Raw genomic sequence first — 14,002 nt, 5'->3', positions numbered from 1 at the left:
ACGATGAATTTATGTTGATACTATTGCGTCAAGAAGTAAACAACGCTGCGTCAATCCTTCACTGTTAAAGAATTGTTTCCATGATATTCATGGTCATTCTTTATGAAATTCACGATAAGCATTTAGTTTTAAAGTTTACTTAAGGGAAGAAGGTATATTTTTGGATAAAAGAAACAGTTCAATTTTTCATCTACAAAATTCTCTGTTTTTATGTTGGTTTACGTTCTAGGTGGGAAATGATATCCCATTTATAGAGATCTGACAAAGGAAGATTAAAAAAAAAAAAATACTGTCTTTGTGACAAGACACAAATGTGCAATAGGAGCTTCACGCATTGCTAAACGCATTGACGTTGGGGTCAGGTGACGTAGTCATCTGTTTCAATGATGGAACAATAGGAAATGTGTTAGTGTAGTTCACTTAGAGTGTGTCAAACAAGCAGACAAGGAAGAAGGAGAGGAAAACAAGAAGAAAAGAGTCAATGGAGGGTCATTACAGATAGAAAAAGACAGTGAAAGTGATTTTTATTGCCTTGGTGGCTTTTAGGAATTGAAAAGTATAGTGTGTACTATGTGTAAATTTTGAAGATGTTTTCTCGAAAGTAGTATTTTTTTAAACTTTAGGTACCTGCATCGTTCTCGAAAACTATGGCAACTACAGATTTTATAACATTTTTACACAGCTTCAAACCGTCAGTGCTTAGCAATTTAGAAGGTGTTGTTATTTAAGACGTATTGTACAATTAAAGACATTTATTTATATATTTAATTCAAAATGTTTATGTATTATGTATCTAAAAAAATTGTAATAACCTACACCTATTACTTTCTAAGATAAAAATGGTACCAAAAGCAAAGTATGTTTCAATCTGATCAACATGTAGACGTAAAAAGGTACTTAATAAGAAATATCTTATACCCATACTTTCATTTTCAATGAATTGATTGTTATCTATGATAGTGTAACAAGTGTAACAATTGATCTAAGCGGTCAGTAATCACGACACGAGCTAGACAGCTCATGGTTACAATGTTTGACACTAAAAGGGACCACACCCTGAATACATACGGCCGCTCTACCAAACATGATAACAGCTGACTGACACAGCCCCCTAGCATGCAAACAAATCCACCCCTCTACCCTTCTAGGTAACTGTTGCCAATCATACACAGTACGTCAACTCCTTAACAACTCCTTCGTTATGGATGTTACTATAAGCGTTCTATTTAAAATGTAGTTAACATTTAGTTCAAGAGCACAATTTTTTATTTAATTCCATAACAGTTTTCATCATAGATAGCTCTGTCATGTAAATATGACGTACATTTTATATTTATAGTTAGCAAAAACGTCTCAAAATTATAGGCATGTTCTCATTATTGATAATTTATTTTATGTCAACTTTGTCGTTTATACTTAAGACGTGGAACTTTAAATTGTATATTCCGTGAGGGGTAGTTAAGACTCAGGTAATAATTTCTTTTTTTTTAATAAAAAGGCTCAATCCTCCTTAGTCTATAAGTTACGTTACGGTTTCTTAAACTCTAGGCCACGGATTTAATTCCTCTAGAATTGACAAAAATTATATTTATGATTTTGGATAGTTTGCTATAAAAGATGTTAAATATAAAAATTATTACAATTGTTATTATATACATGTCTTATTAAATAGTAACAATAATTAATCGATTTCAATTATGATATTAGTTTCTTAAATAATATTTTGGTAAAACATGTTATTTTGTTAAAATATAATAAACTTAATTTCCTCAGCCATAAATATTAAGAAACAGTATACTCCGTGGAGCTCTAATTTATATGCATAATGTAATACATTAACATTTTAAAATTCAACCATTTTTGTAGGGTTTTCTTACAAAATGTCCCTTTTTTAAATAAAAAAAATTTACCTGGGGTAAAAATGTATTTTTTTATTTTGGCGACTTTTTGGAAGTTGCATTAAATAACTTACGCGTGGCCATGATGATTCTAGCAGGGAAAATGACAAAGTAATAATGTTTGAACTAAAAGTAAAAAAAAAACTATTCGATTTCTCTTCAAAAGATTCTTTTATATTATTATTAACTATACACTATCTTTAATTAGACTACATTATAATTATCTATTATCGAAATGGTCTTTTGTATTTATTAAGAACAAAGAAAATGTTTTGTATACATAGTACCCGGCAAGTGCGCGATCCGGGTTCGAGTCCCGGCGGAACAAGTACTTTTTGTGATTCAATGTTTTTTTGAAATTGTATTAGTCTTAGCCGTTTAAAAAAATATAATGAATGTAAATAAAAATCGTTTGACCGGTATTTGGTTTTCCGATCATATGTTAGTTTGGTTAACACATGTGACAGAAACGGCCAAATACAAAATAATTGAGCCGTATAAAGTAAGGACTCTGTAGTGTAGTAGTAGTGCAATCACCCAGCAAGTGAGAAATCCGGGCTCGGGTCCCGGTGGAGCGGGAGTGTGGTTGAATATATATATTTTCTCAGTGGAGCAAGTAGTAAGTAGTACTATATATATATATATATATATTTGTTGACCGATTGATCCAGTACTGGTTTAAAGATTAAGCGTTTAAATTTTTATTGATAAATATGTCAGTTTGAAAGCATCGTGATAATGAATTTGAATATCAAACAAAACAAACAGTAAACCGATACGAAACTTGTATTGTGAATTGTTCAACTGGTTACCGCCCTAGAGTTTCTCGACGCTGTCTAGGGAGTACTGTTGCAGTATGTACTCCAGTTTTTCATTCCACGCTGAAGCAATTATTCAGTAAGCTACAAGTATATTCAGAAATTTCTTCTTTTCATTTTATTAACAATGATTTAAGTTTAATTCTTTAATTTTTTCGATCCTGTAAGTGACAGAAAGGAAAATGTTATTATTTTGTTATGTAATGACGTATTACTTAATATTTCACAACAGTATAAATAATGAAATACTATCCATATACTGCTATGGCACATAGTACTGTTAGCCCAAGTCAAGGATTTGACTACGTAATTTAATTGCGAAATCAATTTGTGAGTACAACATAGCACTAGGACGGGGGACTGGTAATTGATAGGAGGTGGGCACATGACACTCTGACGGTTTTCAGTACCATATGGTTTTAATAGCTTTCAATCAAACTGTTAAACAGCTTTTAGAAGACCAAGGTTATGGCACATAGTACTGTTAGCCCAAGTCAAGGATTTGACTACGTAATTTAATTGCGAAATCAATTTGTGAGTACAAACATAGCACTAGGACGGGGACTGGTAATTAATAGGAGGTGGGCACATGACACTCTGACGGTTTTCAGTACCATATGGCTATAATAGCTTTCAATCAAACTGTTAGACAGCTTTTAGAAGACCAAGGTTATGGGTCACACCGATATGCTTGATTTCAATGTCAAAGATATGTATCCTTAATTCTTAGGGTGCCATGAACATCTTTATATTTTTCCACTTCACACAGAGTTAAATTATTGATTATACGATTGCAATCTTGAGATATTTCACTCTTGCTATGGAGAGCAAGCCTATTGAAGCTAGTTAAGAGATTATGAACTAAATGTGAGTGTTTCTTATAACGTTATTTGTATTTCGAAACATTCAAACTCTGTCCATTCAACCTAACTTTCGGCTCGTCAGCATTACGCCAGAGGTCCCCAAGCTTGGAAGAGGAAGGTGGAAATGTATGAGTGTTTCTTATAACGTTATTTGTATTTCGAAAAATTCAAACTCTGTCCATTCAACCTAACTTTCGGCTCGTCAGCATTACGCCAGAGGTCCCCAAGCTTGGAAGAGGAAGGTGGAAATGTATGAGTGTTTCTTATAACGTTATTTGTATTTCGAAACATTCAAACTCTGCCCATTCAACCTAACTTTCGGCTCGTCAGCATTACGCCAGAGGTCCCCAAGCTTGGAAGAGGAAGGTGGAAATGTATGAGTGTTTCTTATAACGTTATTTGTATTTCGAAACATTCAAACTCTGTCCATTCAACCTAACTTTCGGCTCGTCAGCATTACGCCAGAGGTCCCCAAGCTTGGAAGAGGAAGGTGGAAATGTATGAGTGTTTCTTATAACGTTATTTGTATTTCGAAACATTCAAACTCTGTCCATTCAACCTAACTTTCGGCTCGTCAGCATTACGCCAGAGGTCCCCAAGCTTGGAAGAGGAAGGTGGAAATGTATGAGTGTTTCTTATAACGTTATTTGTATTTCGAAACATTCAAACTCTGCCCATTCAACCTAACTTTCGGCTCGTCAGCATTACGCCAGAGGTCCCCAAGCTTGGAAGAGGAAGGTGGAAATGTACGAGTGTTTCTTATAACGTTATTTGTATTTCGAAACATTCAAACTCTGTCCATTCAACCTAACTTTCGGCTCGTCAGCATTACGCCAGAGGTCCCCAAGCTTGGAAGAGGAAGGTGGAAATGTATGAGTGTTTCTTATAACGTTATTTGTATTTCGAAACATTCAAACTCTGCCCATTCAACCTAACTTTCGGCTCGTCAGCATTACGCCAGAGGTCCCCAAGCTTGGAAGAGGAAGGTGGAAATGTACGAGTGTTTCTTATAACGTTATTTGTATTTCGAAACATTCAAACTCTGTCCATTCAACCTAACTTTCGGCTCGTCAGCATTACGCCAGAGGTCCCCAAGCTTGGAAGAGGAAGGTGGAAATGTATGAGTGTTTCTTATAACGTTATTTGTATTTCGAAACATTCAAACTCTGCTCATTCAACCTAACTTTCGGCTCGTCAGCATTACGCCAGAGGTCCCCAAGCTTGGAAGAGGAAGGTGGAAATGTATGAGTGTTTCTTATAACGTTATTTGTATTTATAAAAATTCAGACTCTGCCCATTCAACCTATTCTGCCAATTTCACATTACGCGTTGAGGTTCTGTGTTCAATCATCGATGTTTGAAGGTCGTACAATAGGATTTATCACAGTCATGAAATAAGGCAGTTGGATTCATTGTCAACAATTTCATTTTGTTGCGTATGACGTCTTGAGGACCATGCCCCAAGACGTTCTCTTTAATATTGAGATCCAGCAGGTCAATTATTTAGATTGTGATTGTCTTGTTTACTAAGTCAAAGATGAGTCATGAAGACAGCCCGAGTTCGGATTGAACAGCAGCGCCAACGCATGGTCATATCTTTAATCTGTCCACGTGTAGTATTTTGTAATGTTCTCAAGTCTTATTTAGTTGGGAAAACGTAATATTATTAAGTCTTATTCAATTTGAAAAACGCCATTTTCCTGAGTCAAGTCTATATCTTAGCCATTCTTTGTGGGACTGCTCCAAAAATTGCCCAATATGAATATATACAAATGAAAGAGAAAACAATGTGTAACAGTGAAAAATAATTGCCAATTGCAAGTACCTACGTTTACGAGTAATTTTATCATGTACAAAAAATTGTACATTCGAGTACAATAAAAATGTTGCAGTATAAAAATAAAACAATTAAATCGAAAACCGAAGTAAAAAATGTTGCGAGCCCCCAGTGACAAGAACTTTGAATGGAGTTGTGCGGTGATGCCTCGGGGAACAATATTCGGGCTGGCCGGGACAAATTGATTCACCGACATGCCTCAGTCGGCGTTACTGTAATTATGTAAATGACAATCAGAGCTGCCATTGCCCTTTCTGCAAGAACTTGGGAGGATGGTCGGAATCATGCTATTGTTATCAGCACTGCTGGTTCTGTAGTTTGGTGGTTTGTTGCAACAAATAAAAATGTCTTTAAAAATAACTTTTGTCGAACCGAAAACAAAAACGTAAAGTTATACTGAAAATGTTCCATACTTATAGAAACGGAATTGCAGAAAATTAATTATGTAAATAACTTATGTTTTTAATACTGAAGGGATACAGTGATTTACTACTATTGTTGAGATGTATTTAAATCGTTTTTCCTCCACTAAAGGTGACCGTTTTATAACTAAAGTTCATGTTTTGGTGGTTCATGAAAGTCAACATAGTTCCAGAATAAGTTTCTCATAGCGTGTAAATCAATTACCACGTCAATATCCATAAACCCCATTAGCATCAAGTTGGTTATATACGATAAGTGGATACATGATTTCACTATTTACATTAAACATTCAATGTAAGACAGTGTTCCAATTTTTTTATCTGATTGTCATCCTCTTTCAGAATGCTGTATGACAGAACATTACTAGTAGAAAAGTGACAGAATGAGTGAATTGACAAGGCACAGCTTAGCAGTCTGGGGTAGAACGGTTATAAAGAAATACAGCTCTCTCAACCTCCCTCGAGTTCCCAGCCAGACGTTGGATACGTGATCTGTGAACGAGAGATCTATGTCTAGCAACAATCCAAAGGTTTGCTCTGTAACGCTGATTATCTGGCACTCACCATCAAGTACCACTAGTTCCGAGTTCTAATTGATACTTCGCAGCGCGTGACGCTCTATTCATACGTAAACCACAGACCTTTAAATCACATTGAGCTTAAGGTTATTATTTATTGGCGATAATCTTACGCTATTAAGATCGTAATTTCTCTCCGACATAGCAACACCTACAAATTCAGTCTTATAAGGAAAATTATACTGCAAATCATCTTCAGACGTAGGAGCGATGCAGTAAGGAACACATTCAGAGAGGTACGCCGTGTACAGTAAGAACAGGACAGGCTCTAAGCAACTACCCTGAGGTATACCTCTACATCTCCTAGCAACGGCCTAAACAAATTAATGTGCTCCCTTGAAACTTGCAGCCTGTCCACCATATACGCCATAACCAAGTATATTGCGATATAAGAAATTCCATAACAGTACTTTGCTACTAACACATTTTAGTATGAGTCAGATGCCCAGTAGTAATCGAGGATACTAATAACAAGTGAGATAAATCTTATTTGTCTCTTGCTTGAAACAGTTCGGTGAACATATTCATCAAAATTGTGCAAGCGCTATTATAGTTCCTTATTGAAAATTTGGCACCTAAGGATTTTTCTTCTTATACGCTGTAAATTAGTACAACACATGGTTTCCGACTTAACAGACTTTAAATGACAAGTAAAGTATGGATAGTTTCTTATAGTTTTATGCTGGTTTCGTACTATGTAGCCTATACTAATTTTACTAATTATACCATTATGTACTTCCCTTTAATAGTACTTTAGCTTTGGATATAGAGACAGAATTTGGACGTTTTGTTTTGTTTGGATGCTTGTAGTAGGTCGATGCTTTATATACTTATATTGTGGCAGTTACGTCCTTGTCTTTAAAGCTTGTGCTCTATGTTTGAATAGACTATGTACAGTAAAATAGTTTTCATTAATTTGGGTGGTGAAAATTACGTGATTGAGCTTCTTAACGGGTTAACTAGATTTATTTCTAAGAACATTAGCAGAAACAGATGCCATTAATGTTTTATATAAACAAGTCAGAATAACAGAACAGTGGGCGGAGATCCAAGCTCTTGACCTATTGTGTTCTTGAGTGTACATCAGAGTCAAAACTATACCACTTTTACAACAATGTTTCGTCTTACTTTTATATTTCGTTACCCTGAACTCCACAAACCCTTTATTTATAGTATTATTACAGTTAAAAGAAATTTGTGTTACTAAATTTCCATACATTTCAATTATTACATTCGTAGAACTTAAATAACAATTGATACATGAGGCATTATCAGTATTCTTTGATATATAATTGATATTATTTACAATTGTTTTTAAGATTGATACACAATTAAATTATTACTAGCTTTCTCAAGTTCATAAAATCTTATTACATAATAATATCTGGTTTTTCAAAATATATAAAAACCATTATTACAGAATCAAATCATATTTAAACATTTTCCACACGTTATTCAGCTGTATAATCGTTATCAAAACAGTAATCAGCATTCTTTTTTAATAGATTGTGACACATCGTAACGTAAAGCACATAATCAGTTTCTTATCTTTTTGAAATGAATAGTTTAGTTATATAACAAAAACAGTTTTAGATAAATATTGCTTAGGTAGATCTAATACTTCATGTAAATTAATATTGATTTAGAATTTATCTACTTTTCTTAACAGAGGTCCAAGAACATTGGCATAAAATGTTTAAGTAAAGAAATCCAAGAAAACTTTTGGGGTGAGTGGGACTTAAAATCTTCATCTAATAACAGCTTTAGAGGCCGAAAGAAGAAAGCTTCTAGTGAGCAGGAGTTGCCATATCCTGGAGTTGGTGAGATATCCTGGAGACTGAGAGCTACCCCAAAAGCTTCTAAAGGGCTTTTTATTTTGGGTGGGTAGATGTTGAGATGAAATGAAACAAGCTATGTATGATACATTATCGAAATTTATTTTTCACATGAAAGGCCCATGCATGCCATTATGTATGGAGTATATCATCGTTCAAATGTCCACTGCGGTTTCTCACAATGGTATGGATTCGAGTGGTCCAAATTTCAATTACTCTGTTGCATAAATTGTCGGTTGAATTTTAGTGCTGGCCTGGGTTATGTTGATTTTAAGTTCATCGGTTGATTGAGGCCTATTGGTATAGACTTGCGACTTCAGGAACCCCTATAAAAAGTCTAGGGGCGTCAAATCGCATGATCTTGGTGGCCAATTCACGTCACCTCTGCGAGAGATAACCATACCCTCAAATCGTTCTTGGTGTCGTACGCTGTGTGGCACGTCCTGCTGAAACCACATGTCGTTTACGTCCATATTTTTCAATTTGGGCCAAAAGAAATCCGTTGTCATCATTCTGTAGCGTTCGCCGTTGACAGTGATAGCCTCACCAACGTTATTTAAAAACAAAACGAAAAAATCACACCGCCAGCCCAAAATCCGCACCAAACAGTAACTTTTTGGGGATGCATCGCTACCCGGTGAACCTCATGTGGGTTCGCGTTGTCTCATATACGCAGTTATGGTTGTTACATAGCCATTCATCCAGAAAAGTGCTTCGTCGCTGAAGATAATTTTTCGGCCGAAATTGGCTCCTCTTCCAAACGCTCTACAACAAAATTCCCGAACAAACGGCGTTGTCTTTGGTCATAAACTTTGAGCTCCTGGGTCAGTTGGATTTTGGACGGATGCTAGCCTAAATCCAGACGCAAAAATCGCCAAGTTTAAGTTTGCGAAAGGCCGAGTTCTTGTGCACGGCGAGGAATTGACTTCCTTGGGTTCCTCTGCATACATTCACGGACAGTGGCGACTTTATCGATATATCTACTTTCGCGTGACGTCTAGGTATAGGGTGGTTGTTTACCGAACCGGTCTTCACGAATTTAGCTACTAAACGTTGAAGAGTTGACATTGAGGGCCCTCCGCGTCTGCCGTAAAATGGTCGCAACGCACGTAACGTTTTAGCTAGTGAACACTCATTTTGATAATAAAGTTTAATCATCTGAATGTGCTGCTCAATCGTAACTTGTCTTGATGAAATAACTTGTCATAAAATGGCAGCACTCACTGAACAACAATACACTAATGAAACAGCTGACACTAAAACAACATGGCCAACACAGACAGCCAACACCTACCCGCCCAAAATGAAAAACCTTATAGAAGATCGAAGTTTCCATGAACATCCAAAACGTGTGATATCGAAGCTGAGATTACAAAAAGAGGTAACTTTAGCCTAAAACTTTTAAAACCCAGGACATCCATATGCTATTAGAAGCCAAGAACCTGTAGAGGCCAGTAATCGTCATAGACCCTAATAAACCGAGAGAAAAATAAATAAAGCTGGGGTCAAATCAAATCAAATTCTTTTATTGCAAGGACAACATGTATGAGTTGCATAGCAAACGTCAATATTGTACGAGTAATTCTAAAATTTTAAACATTCATACCACATTACCTCATTCAAACATACAGTTTTACAATCACGCATCTTTCATTCCTGGCCAATGAAACCCACTTCAAACATTGGAGTCAGTCATTCCAATTGTGTGGTCTCCCAGTCGAATTCAAAAAACTCATCTGCATTATAAAATGCATGCGACACCAAAAGGCGTTTGAGACGAGCTTTGAACGCCTTGGGCGTTGGGGTAGTTTTTATAGAGTTGGGCAGTCTGTTGAGGGAATTAACACCTGCTTGCGAAGGCAAGTGTTCACAAACTACCGTTCTGTGTCTTCCCCGTACGGTAGTTTTCTCTGCCTCGTGTCTCATACATGTGTATGTCCCGGCCTCTGGTTAAGGCACATTTGTACATACAAAACATGGTTGTTTCTAAAATGTAGAGACACGGCAACGTCAACAGCTGCAATTTCTTGAAAACCTTATAGGGGTGGTTATTTTTACCTCTATAAGGTGGAAATATACACAATTTTCTCAGAAGCAGATCAGTAGCTCTCAGGGAACGTGTTAATTCAAATTAAAACTGTGTTAACTAGATAACTGGTTTAGTCTCTGAACCACCGGCTCCTGAACTGGGAGAATAGCTAGATGATTTTTCTAAAGGCCACAAGTTTTCGTGACTCAAGTGATTTAGATCCCGAAAGAAACGTCATACGTAAGTCAAATTGATATTAGTAACTAGAACCCAGTCAAATTAATTCCCCCAATGCCCTCTGCCAATGGGTAAAATTGGTTTCTGGGTCTGGCCATTGAATGTTGCTATGACTACGTTTACAATGAGAGTTCTGAGTTCTATCTTTCCTCTGCCTGGAAGTTTCAAAACGTCAGGTTCTTATCAAATATGGCGTAATATTCCTTTCTTGTGGCCGGTGAACCAAAATGTCTGGTTTTCATTGAGTTTAAAAGTGACGTTGCTACGGCCGACTAAGTTCCCACGTTACAACTTTCTAATGGTCAGCTTCTTAGAGATACAAACATCTATGGTTCCTTGATCCTTTCCAAACACAACCTACTGCTGCGAGAGTTTCGTAGACTAGAACAATCGGTATAAATTAGACATTATTTTCAACTCGTTCATTAGATTTTGTATTTTAGAAAAAAAAATTACTTTCGATGGTATAAGGTTTACAAATAAACTAGGATTTGTAAATAAAAACTAAAAAACTCAAATGGTAATGTTACAGTATATAATGTATATCTAAAGGTACAGTAAAAACCTATATGTACTTCGGAAACAGAAATGTTATTTTTTTTTACAAAATATCTACATTGATTATAAAGTATAAATCTTAAAATGATTTCCTGGTGTGCAGTGGACTGAAGTACCTACATGACGGCATTCCGCAACACTGAAGGTCGCCCTCGATCCTTACAAGGACCGGTCGTGTAAATCATCTCGAGAGAGGGATGAGGTAAGGAAATATGCGAGATAATAATAAGTTATATCCCTAACCAGACGAAACGATCCCGATTTATACAACCGGCTCCCACTTGAGACTGTCTGGGGAATGTTTTACAGCTTTGCGAGCACGAGATAAGGTGTAAGAATATCGCGGAATGTGAGGAAACATCGGTGACTACTAAAGATGAATTATATTATCTCTGAACCACTTATTTGTTTCACATTCTATTCCACCACCTGAACTGCTCGATGTTGTTAAAATAGACTAACTCAATAGTATTTGTCACTGACGATGGGTCAATGGAAATTTAACAGGATTATACGGACATTTGCTATTGTTACATGTTACACAAACTGAACAATAACTTTCAAAAATTAAAAAAAAAAAATGAATAATAACGTTAAGCAAACACAAATTAATATATGGAGCTTTACCAAAATAAAAAAAATACAATATGGTCTTATGGTGTACACTTCTCTTTACAGCTCTGAATCTAAGTTTAAGCTTGAACTTTATTGACTTACAACTAATTGTGTCGTCAAATGATTTGACTTTAGCGATTATTTGTGCTTGCTGAACCTTATGTATTGATTTTGTGACACTCTTCTGAAGAAGAGGATGGATTCGAATCCTCAAAACGTTGTCTTATATACTTGTTATATATATAACAGTAGAAAGTGTACCAAATTCTGCCATCCATAGTGCAGGTAAAGGTAATTACTGAAAATGTATGGTAATTTGTGGCTACGGATTAGTAGCGTAAGATTGATAACTTGGAATTATGTAAACTGATATTGGAATTACGCTGAATGTATAACGGTGCTTCGAGTAATGAAAATAAATAACATTGTATAAATTATTACCATACTAAATCAAACGTGAGCTATAAAATTCACACTTTATACAACATGGAATATAAATGAACAATAGTTATTCTGAGGAAATTTCATTTAAATCTACACTAATTGTGAGATAAAGATAGTATTGTAAACTTCAGTCCAAAACACTTTAAACTGCGTGAAACATAACGAAACCCGTCTACGAAAGGCATAATTCATTAATCATTTTAAATAACCCTCTTCCGATTTTAAGAGCAATAATTTCTGCTTTGACATGAGAACGCAATATCCTGAAACGCTCAAATCAAGTGATTCAGGTGCTTGGTTCAACTCAAGCGAATGGATTGCTTTCAATTCATTCATCAAAAACACTTCACCCTGTCATTTCTGAGTGAATCCAGCAACTTCACTGAAATCACTCATTGCTGAAGTTGGATGGTAAAATAACCCAACTTGGATAGTGAAATAGCTCAAAACTGAAAGTTTAACAAGAACTCGACAGGTGCTTCTTAAAATCACGTCTGTCCGTCCGTACAATTACTCTTGATAAAAGGTTATAGAGACTTGACACTTGGTACATGTTCCTCTTGATCTAAGGAATAACTATTGGTTTTGATGCCAAAAAGTCTAAATTTAATTTAAAAATAAAGTTTTTGCATTGAGATTTTTTACTGCTATGTGAAATTTTATAACGTGAAGTTGAAATATTTAGAATCATCCCAATTTTATTAGTGAACTCAAAGAGTGGTTAACACACCAGGAAAATTCAAATTTCAGTAAACAATGCATTGCAAATAAATAGGTAATACATTATTGGTCACTGATTATCAATAGTCAAATAGTTGGAACCAATTAATTTTAAAACTCTAATGTTTTAAAAGCTATGCACTTTCATACCAAAGAACTTCGTACTCGATTGACAAGGATTCCTTTAAAAAAATGACATGGTTACTATTGTATAATATTGATTTTTCAACAATATTGGAATACATTTTTTCGTGTGGTAAAAAAACACCAATTACAAAATTATTTCAACACTTTTAAAACATTGGTGTGCAAACCAGGCTATTACAAATTCCAGCAAAAAATGCATCGTCAATTACATTATCGATGACTGATTACAAACGCTGTGGTCTTCACCCGAAACATATCAATCAAGTGGTCTGGGGTTGCTGTTTGCCCGTATAATACATTACTGATGTGTGATCCCTGTAGGGGGTGGTGATGACTTACACAAACTCACATCGACCATCATGGAATTGAAGGGGAGGGTCTCGTGAAAAATGAAACTAACTTTGGGTTTTACAAGGAATTAAGATATAAAGCCAGTTTAATGTGTATTAGAATTTTACCAGTCAATGTAAATAATTTCTTATAAAAGTATATTCACCATTTCAACATTATTAGATATCGCTAAGTTAACATGGTGAGAATAAGTACAATTAATAGGGGTTTTGAGGAGCGGAGATTCGTTTATAAGAAATGAGTTCATGGTTATGGATGAAAGAAATTCTAAAAACATTATTTATACTTCCAACCAATACATTATTCAGGATGAAGCATGACAATTCACCTTGAGTTTAGTGTTCTTTAATTTCAAAATTATTATATTAATTAATTAAAAAAAATATATTTAAAAAATGTAAACAAAATAACAACAATAACGCAGAAATTGAACCGCACTGACAGAAACAAATAGATTTAGATTTAAAAATACATGTATTGTACGTATAATTAATCGGTGAATATTTAATAATTAGTTACTGACATGTAGTAAAAAAAATACAAATTCTATCTGGTATCTTGCTTAGGAATAAATGTTTTTTTTTAAGTATGTAACCATTTCTACTAGTATTATTACTTCCCTGGAGGCCCCTCTATAAATGTCCCGTGAA

The 14,002-nt window shown here is 35.2% G+C and overlaps 1 protein-coding gene across 2 annotated transcripts in view; it reads right to left on the bottom strand.

Annotated features, from left to right (window-relative positions):
- Positions 1–14,002, bottom strand: part of LOC124362466 — a 334,448-nt gene that overhangs the window by 149,610 nt on the left and 170,836 nt on the right. The gene's annotated exons all lie outside the window — the stretch shown is intronic.

Source organism: Homalodisca vitripennis, chromosome 5 (assembly GCF_021130785.1).
Source record: "Homalodisca vitripennis isolate AUS2020 chromosome 5, UT_GWSS_2.1, whole genome shotgun sequence".
Classification (NCBI taxonomy): Eukaryota; Metazoa; Arthropoda; class Insecta; order Hemiptera; family Cicadellidae; genus Homalodisca; species Homalodisca vitripennis.
This window is presented reverse-complemented; position numbering and strand designations above follow the sequence as displayed.